The 12,723-nt window shown below is 39.3% G+C and overlaps 1 long non-coding RNA gene across 1 annotated transcript in view; it reads left to right on the top strand.

Moving 5' to 3' along the window:
• LOC109547644 (uncharacterized) overlaps positions 1 to 12,723 on the top strand; it is a 105,582-nt gene that overhangs the window by 79,160 nt on the left and 13,699 nt on the right. The window contains exon 14 of the long non-coding RNA XR_002173538.3: positions 4,529 to 4,592. This is a non-coding gene — a long non-coding RNA (uncharacterized lncRNA). The remainder of the gene's footprint in view (positions 1 to 4,528; positions 4,593 to 12,723) is intronic.

Raw genomic sequence — 12,723 nt, forward strand, 5'->3', positions numbered from 1 at the left:
ATTACAAAACCGCCCAATAGTCTGCCTCCCTCTAACCTAAATGTCCTCAAGTGTACACTCCACATTGCTTCCACGTTTGGCTTTCCATTACCTTCACTGGAGAGATGAGAATGATTCTCAAAACATCTGAAGGGCCTTCACTTAGTCTCAGATCAAGTTAGCTGGGATTCAAACTCAGGTCTTTCCAGATAAAAAGCACCTGTTATTTTAAGAAGAACAGTCCTATGTTCTAACATCATAAATAGAAAAGACTCTTAATTTGCCTTCAAAATTAACACTTCTGAAACTTCATATTAAAAATTCTGATGTGATGAAGTACAAAGACATGTTGAGTGTTTAGAACATGGAGTTACTAAGCTCTGGGCAAGTCATTTAACCCCTCTGAATTTCAGTCTATTATAAAAAGTAGAAAAAATAAAGCCTGCCTTGCTAATTTGTGAAGATTAATGAGATAAAGTTAACTTCTTTGTTTCATTCCTTCTGGGAGTTTGGATGAACGGCACTCTGGTGCCATAAAACCCGCTGCTCAGAAGTACCGTCCTCCATGTATTACAAGTGAGAATGCCTCTTGAGTAGAACGCCAGAAGTGCTTTAGGGTATAAACAGCCACCAACCGGAGGGTTAAAGATGACTTTTCATATTCTCATGGGCAAATTATTGTAATCACATGAATATCTCTGAATGGAATGTTTTATAATGAACAAGAAGAGGATAATTGGGAGACTGGGTTCCTGGTGGAGGGGAAACTGATTTCTTTGGGACTAACATCTGGGTGTTTTGTGTTGGTCGTGAAGGAGAGAAGAGAGAGTGAAAGAGAGGATTTCATGGAGAAATCTGACAGGACCAGGACAGGGCTCTGCCTACATTGTATTTGTCCAGGGCTTGGGGGGTGACCAGCACCATCAGAGCTGTGCACGCTGCCCTTAGCCCCCTCTCTGCACAGCAGCCACCCCCTGGTTGTAATGGCAGTGGAAGGGGGACAGGGACTGCTTTCTCTCAATGATGTTCTCTGTACAAACTGGTTCAGGGACCTGCTGTCCACACTCTCGACTTCAAGTCAGTGTTCGCCTCTCTCCTCTCCTTTCCCCTTGCAGGATATTTGGTCCTGCCCCAAACATCTATAAGACACTTGGTTCATGCCAGTAGGCCCTTGATATTTATTTGGTCCTATCCAAAATGTCCATAAGACATTTGATCCATTTGCTTGATAAATAGTGGTACCCAAAACACTAATTTCTCACATGCTATTTTAATTGTGATTGTTTGGGCTGAAGTGTTCTCATGAAGGAAGCCAGACTCAATGTGATTTTTTTTGTCCTGTTCCTAGGACATTTATTTTGTCCTGTTCCTAGGACCATAGTGGTTACACCTGGAGGAGCTCTCTAGTTCAACTTCCCATTTTACAGGCAGCAAGGAAACTCTTGACCATGGAATGAAGTGAATGGTTCTGGACAGATCACGTCCATAGTCCAGATCTGCTGGCCTTTCCCATATGCCAGTGACCTTCCCTATATGATGCTGCTATGTTGATGGGGCTTCAAGACCAATAACTTGTCTGTCATGAAAATAGCCAGGTTGGATATGCTAAAACTTTATTTCAGTTTCCATTTGGCAAGAGTTGTGAAAATCTTAACTGAAACGGTACTATTAAACAAGGCTCCAACTCTCTCCATCCAACAAATTTGAAGCTATTTCATTAGGGCTACTACTGAACTTATTCAGGAAACCTAATCAGCAATAAAGAACCTGAGTGATCAGTGGAATATGAGTTTTACTGCTGTGTGGAGACATGGTTTTATGGTGCTGTCAGGGAAAATCAGATCTAATTGGGAAATCCTCCCTGCATCATTTCTGCCATCCATAAGGCGCCAAGCCAGAGACTGCTTCCTCTCAGACTCAATCTGATTTTTAAACCTTTCCTGGATTTCTTGTTTCCCTTAGATCCTACATCTGACATAAACCTAATGCATCTAGCATATTTTTTGGCTCCCTAACAGTTCCTGAGAAATTCCGTTCTTTATTTTATTTTATTTTTTTGGCTGAAGGTTGTGAAAAGATAAAAAATGGGGTGGGGAGAGACATTTATACCATGTATTTTAGATTGCTGATTCACATTGCTAGGCTGGGTCCATACATGTAGAAGGAAGGGAGACATCAGTCAATAATTCAACACTAAAAATGTAATCCTATCTCAGTTACATGATGCTTTAGCCAGAGTAGATCTGACTCGTAGATGAGGACTCCCACTGTTCCTCGTCCTGAGAGCCTGCAAGTTGTTGATGAAGCTTCCACTGTGGACATGGGGCATTACTGCTGCAGCCATGAAATGAGTGGGAGGAAACATAGGAAAACAGGTCCATTTCCCACACTCTGTCCTCTGTGTGTTCACATTAAAGTGGGTCTCATATCAAAGTGTATGTGCTCCTGAGAAGGGCAGGATTATCAAAATGTCCCTTTCCTCTGGCATGCTACATCCTCAGATGGCTTCTTTTGTGCCTCCTCCAAGTCCAGTCACTCTCACACCAGTGGATCAGAAAATTAGGCTCATTTCTTTTGGAACCCGTTGTTTCCCGCTGTGTCGACATATGCTACGCTATGCTGCATTTTACGGTCTATTTTACATCAAGATATTTCTAAACATTTATGCCCTGATTCATATGTTTTGTGTTGGAAAAGTATGATGGCTGCATCGTGTTGATGGAAATCATTGCTAAGAGGCACAAAACCTGATTTCAAATTTTGGACGATAAATCTGACCATCTAATCAGCCTTGGACAATGCAAAAATCTTTGGGTAGGAAAGTAATGTTTTATTCTGATGTGGAGCAGCTGAACATGTTTTATAATCAAGTGGGAACAAAAGAGAGACTTCCAAGTGCGTCCGGAAAAGAAGCAGATTTTTTTTACACAATCAGACTCCAAGGAGAACCTCCCAGAACAGACATGGTCATCCCCAGAGATTTTGAAGTTACTCGCAGCAGCCAGGTGGAAAACAGGGCTTCTTATTTGGGAAATGCACTTAAACACCTTCTGATGTAAGAAACAGGCAAGGACATTTCTCCCAATCTGACACATACGCTTGGAAGCGGCAAAGGGACCTCTGCAAAATGCAGGTGATGGGAGTCAAATCCGAATGAAATACCAGGTCTGGGAAAACAAAGCCAAGAACTGAAACATTCGGGAAATGGAAAGTGCCCATGCAGATCCTTCATGAAGTTAGAACTGACTATTAAAATTAGAGCTGAATGGAGATAAACCAAATGCTTTGTAAGAATTTTGATATGTGATTTAAAAATTAAAAATTTTTTTATATTACAGTATAAAAGGGACAATAAAAGAACATTTTCCTCCTCAGGAGAATCACACCAGACTTTTTTTAAAAAAATAAAAACCACTATCAAATTAAACAGCAAAACAAAGCAAGTAGGATTGAGAACTATCATCTTAGGAGGTAGAATTTTTAAGCTAGACATTAGTAGTATGAAAATAAATTGGAAAATAAAGGAAGTGGTTCTGAAAAGCCCTTTCTGGGGTTGCAAGAACTTAACTCCAGTTTCAGCTCTACTAAAGAAGTTATTTTGTGATCTTTGTCATATCACTTAATTTTTTTAAGTCCAAGTTTCCTTATCTACAAAATGAGGATATTAGACCCAGTGCCTTCCAGCTCTAGTATTTCTCTGATTTTTGAGATGTTAAATCAAACAAATATTGGCTCAAATTTAAGGAATCTGATATAAAAATATTTTAGGAGAATGGGGTAGGAAGGTTGGCCTAAACTATTCAGAAATCTGCCTTCATATTTACACATCATTTTTAAAGTGTAAATTAAAAACTCATGAAGAGTAAGAAGTTGTTAGAAATTATTTAACTCATTAAATTCACACTAATTATGAATTAATGTGTGCTGGTGTAAATGAACTACCAGCTGAACAAATACCCCACATGTTTACAAATATTAAATGGTGGAAATATTTCTTCAAAGAGACTAAAGAAGAATCAAAAGAATATCTAAAACTAAGTGGATAACGCTATAGTTTCTGCAGTCTCTCAGTCTTAGTACAGAACAAAGGACTTATGGTGAGGAATGTGTCCTCAAAGATAACCTAAATTTAAGGCAAAGTTTACCAAAGAGATGGAGGAACTACAAAGCAAGATTTTTTTAAAGTTCAGTAGAACCGCATTATTCAGTCCGCATTATTAACTTCTCTGACACTGATAGTATTCACGTCACCTCAAACCCTTGACTTGAATATGTGCTTGATTAGTACATACTAGAAACATTGATACTAAATGACTTTCCACCTGAGGCTTTTTATTTTCCCTCTTCAGTGAACCGGTCTGTAAATATGTGGATGTGGGAGCTGTTTTGCTAGGTTTTTGCTTCTTCCTCTGACTCAGCAAATGAAGTTTAACTTTAAATGTGTCCTTACACATTTTTATTAAGCATATGAAAATCTTCCTGGCACAGTTTTCTGACCAGGAGAAGCACTTTTTCTTTAATTCTGATTTTTTTTTTCTCCCATTTGAAGGGAGATTCATAGGTGTAGCAGCGCTGGACTTTCTTTGCCCACGGTGGAGCAGCTTATCTGACTGGTGAGTTTGGAGAGATCTAGAATTTTCTCTTGAAAAGAAGCTTGGCTACAGAAGGCATACCTTTAACTCTGTTCCTTCAAGCTTCCAGTGTTCTGGCGGTTGCCTGTGCCGGATGGATAAGTCTGTTTAAAACTGTAATTCAGTTTTAGGAGCCCCACTTTCCTCCTGAGTTAAGCCATATCCTTCAGCCTAAACTGTCCACAATAAAGGCAAAAATTTGGTCCCCACCTACTTACTCTTTTGTATTATTTCTTAGTTGGTTAAGAAGACAGTAGATTTTTTTTTAATTGGATCCCCTTAATTATTCCTTAAAGTATCTATATACTCCTTTGTGAAAAATTGGAAAATAAGAAAGATGACAAAGTCTTAGTAGATATCCAGTTGTCTAATCTTTATGGCCATGCTGTGAATACAGACTAACACTCCAGATGAATTTTGAAGGATTAAGAAAGGACACCTACTTCTCTATTGACTGTCCTCGTATAATGCAATTTGGTAAATAGGAACTATGGAATCAGCCAGACTTGAGTTTAAATACTGACACTATAACTTAACAACTGTACAGTGTTGGAGATTCCTCTTAATCTGAACTTCAATTTTTTTCAACAGTAAAATGAGAAGAATAATAACCACTCCATAATTAAATAAATGTATATGAGGAGATCAATAAATATTAGTCCAAATTTCTCCTCCTACAGATACTCCTTTTCATCAAATAAATTGTATAAAATTTATTTATGAACTGTATGATCATATTTTGGAAAATATTTTCTAATGAAAGCATTCTTGGGAATGATATATAATATGACAAATATAAAAACAGGAAAATATTTACATGAAGCATGTATTACAGAAAATATAAGTTTGTCTAATTGAAGGAGTTATCATGCTTTTTTGTAAAATTTGCAAGGCAAAAATAAAAATCATCTCCAAACTTAATTCTTGTGGAAAAAAGTTGATTGGAATAATGCTTTCAAGTGCACAGCTCTTTGATGTTCAAAGGCTCCTTACAATTAAAGAGTGTCCTTTCTCCTTTCTGTAACCAATCTTGTTCATTAGAATATCTTGAATGATTTGAGTTCCCCTGAAAGGACTGCCGAGATGATCTGGAACAATCCTAAAAAATCTCTAGTCCCAAAAAAAAAAAAAAAAAAAAAACTCTAGTCCCTCAGAAGAGCTAGTTTCCCGTGGGAAACTTGATCCCTTCTATTCACCTAAATTCAGACATGCTCAACTTTGCTGTGCATCAAAAACACCTATGAATATTTCTTCAAAATACATACCACCAGAGATTCTGATTCAGACATTCTGAGATAGGCTATGAGTATGGATAATTTTTTTAAAATTCTCTACAGAGAATTATGAGAAATAAAATTTGAGAACCACTGCTGGAAGTTTTTCAGGTCCTATTGGGTAAACTCAAGTCCAGGAGAATCCCACAGTGATCATCAAATAGCATCCTGAGTTCTTGGAGGAACCCAGAACTAATCTTATTTGACTAATTTCTATAGGATATATGCCAAGGCTCACTGCCATCTCTGCAAATTATGGGGTACACCAGGCTAGATTTTCCCTATCTAGTATCCAAGAGACTAATCCAGAACTAACTTTTTTTTCCCTGGTATGTAAAGAGTAACACAACTGCAGTTTGACTTGATTCACTTATTTGATTCCATCAGTCACCATTGCTATTAAATTTTTTCCTGAAACTTCTCAGCAAAATGTTAAATGGAACTCAAGAATGCCATAAATGTTCCTTGATCACTTGCCAATAATACTCTGTTCTTTCAGTTATAGGCAGGATTTAGGTTCTCTTATTCTCACGTGGTCTACTTTGCACCTGGATAAAATTTGGTTGGAGGTGGTGGAGGCTTATTCAGAGTCTTTCTCCAGATTCGATTTATATCCTGTAGGATTTAGACCTACAAAGAATTCACCAGAGCGGTAAAACAAGTAAGGAAACAGCACATTTGGTGAGCTCGTGAGAGGGACCTGATACTGCCTGGCAGTTTGGATTGAGGGAAAATGATAAGGGTTCCCTTTCCAGGGTAGGATGTGGTTGTCCCATCTCGCTGCTGAATGCAGATGCCACTCTAGGTGGTGGCCCTTCAGGGAAGTATGACTAACTGAGCAAGGTTGTTCTCTGTTGTGCTTTTGGAAGAACTGGGTATGGTCACCATGTTGAAAGAGCACATCTGTTTGGTCCAAGTGCCAGTGTCTGTCCATAACTACACCCACCCGTAATCCATTTAATTTCTGATTTAAATGCATTCTCTGACTCTTAGAGAAAGACTGTGCCCGGGGAGAAGAAAATTACCAGAGCGTCCACCCTCCGCCAAAACCTTTGGGCAACAGAGGACTTCTGCTTGTTTAGCGCATGACTTTAGAAAAACCCCCAAAGCTTGAAAATACTAATTTTTTCATTAAAGTGGCAGGAAATTCAAACCCAGAGTTTTAAACAGTGGTTTTCACATACTATTAAAAGCTCTGTAAGAAGCAACTTTTGGAATCAGGATGAAACCTAATTATAGAAGTTCTTTGCCATAGCTGTTTCTATTTACATCTTCAAAACCACAGAAGCAAATATTGTAGACTTTCCTAACACATCAGCATCTTCTCGTCCTTAGGTTTCTGACTTCTTTGAAGCTGCTCTTAAATCTTTCCACTGAAATCACATTGTGGTTGAATATTCCCAGTTCAAGGACAATTTCAGTTTATAGTTTGTAGTCCAAGTGAAGTATTCTTTCCTTAAAATACTGAACTTCAAGACACTTAACACTCAAAGCAGACAAAAGAGCAAAGCCATTGTACCCAGGGTGCATGTTATCCAGGCTGTTTCGTGTGCAATTAATCTTTTTGTGATTGCTTGCTTCATCAGTAGCAACAAAACACAGAAGAAACATAGTCAAGAACATGAAATATCTGTTATGTTGTGATCTTTCCCACCACAAAATGCAGGGCTAACATTTGGGATGATTTTTAAGAAAAAGAAAATTTTGAAAGTGAAAGTAACTGTCCAGAGCAAAAAATTTCAAGATATTGCAATGTCCAGCTGAATTGGATGTTTTTGTTCCAGTTTAAGAAGGCTCTGTAGCCAGCTTACCTGGTGGCAAGTGACTCAGTTGGCCTGGAGAGTCGACTGATTATGAAAGTCATTCTCTCCAGCGCCAGCCCCACAGACACACCTAAATAATCCTGAATTAATTGGTGCCCACCTACGCCATGATTTCCAGTCCTGGCTGCACATTAGGATCACCTGGGGAGCTTGGAACACTCCCTATGCCAGGTAATTAAATCAGGCCGATTAAATTACAATCTCTGGGGGTGTGGTCCAGTCACGAGTGCCTTTTAAAATGTCCCAGGTGATTACAGTGGGCAGCCAAGATTGTAAAACTCTCTGTCTAGAGAGCATCCGGCTGTGAGGCTCTGATTGCTTTGGCATTTCTATTTTTCATTTTACCCAGAATGGGGTAATAGGTGCCTAGGGCTCCCAGAAAGTTTTCCATGTTTAAAAAATCCCTGAATTGGCCAAACAAACTTATAGAAAGTGAGCAAAACACAAAACATATGTCTACCAAAGATTTGTCATCTCATAAATCTCAATTTTGTAATTTTGCATTTTTCTAAAAGCAAATTATATTGATATTATAGAAATAATTATAAAGAATTTAATTCACAGTTCCTTTGGGATTGTGGGAGAAAAGATATTCTTTAAAAAATATTTTTAATTGAAGTATAGTTGATTTAGAATGTTGTAAAGTTTCTGGTATACAGCAAAGTGATTCAGTTTCTGGTGTACAGCAAAGTGATTTAGTTACATATATATATTCTTTCTCGTATTCTTTTTCATTATGGTTTACTACAAGATATTGAATGTAGTGCCCTGTGCTATAAAGTAGGACCTTGTTTTTTATCTATTTTGTATATAGTAGTTTGTATCTGCTAATCCCAAATTCCTAATTTATCCCCCCACCCTCTTTCCTGCTTGGTTTGTTTTCTATGTTTGTTTTCTATGTCTGAGTCTATTTCTAGTTTGTAAATAAGTTCATTTGTATGGTATTTTATATTGCACATATAAGTGATAACATATGGTATCTGTCTTTTTCTTACTTCACTTAGTATGGTAATCTCTAGGTCCATCCCTGTTGCTGCAAATGGCATTATTTCATTCTTTTTTATGGCTGAGTACTGTTCCATTGTAGATATATATATATATATATATATGTATGTATATTACATCTCCTTTATCCATTCATCTGTCGATGGACATTTAGGTTGCTTCCATGTCTTGGCTATTGTAAATAGTGCTGCTGTGAACATAGGGGTGCATGTATCTTTTCGAATTAGAGTTCTCTATGAAAATATGCCCAGGAGTGGGATTGCTGGATCACATGGCAACTTTTGGTTTTTTGAGGAACCTCCATATTGTTTTCCATAGTGGCCACACCAAATTACATTCCCACCAACAGTGTAGGAGGGTTCCCAAGGAAACATACTCTTATATATTTCTAAGGTGAGTGAAAACTGTAAAACTTTAAAATTAACAGAAACTACTACTGCTAAAGAAAATCGCTAATATTTAATGAATAACAATGAGCCAGGGATTGTTCTAAGTGCCCCATATATATTAACTCATTGGTCCTCACAACAATCAAGTGAGGAAAATATTGTGATTAACTCCATTTTCATCAAGGAGACTAAAGCACAGAGTCACCGAGTCATACATCTAATAAAGTGATGAAACAGGGATGCACACGCTGACAATCTAGATCTAGAACCTGTATTCTTAGGAACTCATAGAAAGGCAGGGAAATTTTATACTCTGTGTCCAAGTCTTAAATAGGACCCAATATATCAAAATTCTTCTTTCTGGAACTTGTCTTAAAAAATAACCATATAGGGAATTCCCTGGCGGTCCAGTGGTTAGGACTTCGCACTCTCACTGCCAAGGGCCTGGGTTCGATCCCTGGTCGGGGAACTAAGATCCTACATGCTGCGCAGCGCGGCCAAAATAAATAAATAAATAGATACATACATACATAAATACATGAATAAAATATTTAAAAATAACCAGACATACGTATAACCATGTCCTCTAGGAATAAAATAAAATATTGGGAAAAAAAGAGAAACAAGATGAAAATCCACTAATAGCAGGTTGGTTAAGTTAACCATATTATAGCCATATAATGGGATGATATGTTCCTGTGAAAAGCCATGTTGTAGAACAGTTCTTCCCAACCCTTTCACATCATGACACATGGAGAAAATGACAGTATTTTTATAACATACTGGGGTAAACAGTAGACTTGGCTTGAGGTGACTGGTTCTGGAAGCTGGTGGTACATGCCCACGTAGCCACTGCAAAAGACTAAGGGATCATTATCTTGGCGTGTTTACAGCTCATCACCAAAGATGAGTTAGAAAGTTCTCACGTATAGGAATATATTTCGCCATAGGAAAATGTTCACTAGATTTTGCTAAGTGAAGAAAACACAAACTGTAAGGAATTATGACATGTCCCAGGCTAATAACTCCATCAGTATGTACTGGTACAGATGGCCATACAGCCATACCAGTTGTTAAACTGTCGAAGGACCTCTATATCTGCTGGTAAATAGCCACTGCACCAAGACCTCTGCCATCACCACCACCACCATACACAGGGCTTCTCCCAAATATGGCAACCCTGGACCTCCTCAAGATAAAGTAACTATGAGCTGAAGCCTTGGATAGGGATTTGGAAGGAGGGTTCAAGATCCTTATTCATTATCACCCAGCATTTGTTCTGACTGGTTGGTGAGCTATGCAGCTGTGCTGGTGATTCAGTGTTTTGAATATCACCTCTGTACATAAAAGCAATCTAGGTAGAGGAAAATCTTTCAAAGAATACATATTACAAGTGTTAATGTTTATTTTCTCCACAGTCTTCTGGATTTTCCACTCATTTCCTTGACCAGATACAAGTTTATAAATAGGAAAAGAAGATCAATATGTAAATAATGCTTTTAGAAGTAATCTTGTGATTATGGTTGAATCTGAGTCCTTCAATCCTGTTATTTATTTACAGAAGTGTCTTTGGCCTTCAAAGCAATGGAAAGTTCCTAAGTTGGCTACATGAAAGGTCCCACTGGTTGGGACTAACAGGATACTGGGTGTCACATCACCATGCTGACCTAAAGATAAGAGAGTCGTTTCCCCAATTTCTAGATACCTCAAGACATGCTCATATTCTTGTGGAACCTGCAGAAGGACAGAGGCCTCCAGGAATAACTGAGATGGAGTTTCAAAGGCAAATTTATTTTGAATTAAAAACAATAAAGAACTATGGTCTAACTTCTGTTGCTGGGTTTGTGGACAAAAGTTTCACACAAGTACGTCCCAAAGGGAATTCTCTCCACACATTCAAATCACAGGGCTCTTCCAGCCTCTCCTGGGGCTGGGGCTGCGGTGAACTGGGCCACCATTATTTACGCCAAGAAGGCCACTGCTGCCTGAGCGACGCAGTTCAGTGTGAGTGTTCCCCAGTCTGCAGTCATCTCCTCTGCCTGGCATGACGAAACACCACCTTCTCTTCTGTGTCTTCCATCTGCCCTGTTACAACTTCAGTGTGACTGTAAAGGGAACCCTTTAGTATCGTTATCAGCCCTTAACTTTAAATTGACACACAAAATATTTTCTGGCTTTTCCTGATCCTTTTAATAACATGTGCAAAATCTGTTCTAGTGTCTGGCTCACTAGACACCCCAAAATATTACCATAGAGATAGTTATGCTCTTATCTTCTAGGAACGCTTATTTTCCTAGAAAATACTTCTGTGTGCTAAACTGGGAGAGTCTATGTTCTTACAAGATCCACCATGATCCAAACTGGCCAGTTATCATTCTTTTTCCTCTGGTCACAGTTAATTGGTATATGAATGGATATGTGACCCAAACCAAGCCAATTAGAAACCCTTTCTGAGTTTTTTATTTGTTTGGGTGTGTGTGTGTGTGTGTGTGTGTGTGTGTGTGTGTGTGTCTGTGTACTTTACTGAAACTAAAAGATCCACTCCCCTTTTAGTTTGGGAAGTTATAACACATACAATTCAGGAGCTGTTAGTGGTCATAAGGCCAAGTCTCTGTCATAAGAAAAAGCTACTTTCATGTAAAAGAGACTGAAGCAAAGGCAAGAGGTGGTGGATGTCCTATAGCCTAATTTTATCCCTTCCCTTCTTCGCATTTTTAATAAACATATTCTTTGGAGTCCATGAACCAATGAAGTATTTTTCAATTTGCGTTTTTGGCATTTGGAACCTTAGGATTCTTGTTTCCTCCCTTTTTTACTCCTCAGTTTTCTTCCTGTCCTAGGATAAAGTCCTAAAGAAATTAGACTCAGCAAAGAAAGTTGTTCTGAGAAGTGAGTTGCAGAAAATTCAGGGGTGGGGAGCTGCTGGGAAAGGTAGCCCAGGGCAGCTGAGGGATGAGACCCTGGGAAGAAGAGGAGCCCTGAAAGATGTATCACGGACAGAGAAAAGTCAGCCGCTCACAGAATCCTGCCTGAGGCACTGCTGCTCTGCTGTGGGGAAAGTGAGTCCTGGTTTGTTTGTTTGTTTGTTTTTTTGCGGTAGGCGGGCCTCTCACTGTTGCGGCCTCTCCCGCAGCGGAGCACAGGCTCTGGACGCGCAGGCTCAGCGGCCATGGCTCATGGGCCTAGCCGCTCTGTGGCATGTGGGATCCTCCCGGACTGGGGCACGAACCCATGTCCCCTGCATCGGCAGGCGGACTTTCAACCACTCTGCCACCAGGGAAGCCCGAGTCCTGGTTTTTGTTTGCGGTGTTACTTAAAAGACCAGGAAAAGCTAGAAAAGTTTTTTGTGTACTTAGAGTTAAGGGCTGATAACGATACTAAAGGGTCCCCTTTGCCATCACACTGAAGTTGTAACAGGGGAGATGAAAGACACAGAAGAGAAGGTGGTGTTTCGTCATGCCAGGCAGAGGAGATCACTGCAGACCGGGGACCACTCACACTGAACTGCGTCGCTCAGGCAGCAGTGGCCTTCTTGGCATAAATAATGGTGGCCCAGTTCACCGCAGCCCCAGCCCCAGGAGAGGCTGGAAAAGCCCTGTGATTTGAATGTGTGGAGAGAATT

Source organism: Tursiops truncatus, chromosome 21 (genome assembly GCF_011762595.2).
Source record: "Tursiops truncatus isolate mTurTru1 chromosome 21, mTurTru1.mat.Y, whole genome shotgun sequence".
Taxonomy (NCBI): domain Eukaryota; kingdom Metazoa; phylum Chordata; class Mammalia; order Artiodactyla; family Delphinidae; genus Tursiops; species Tursiops truncatus.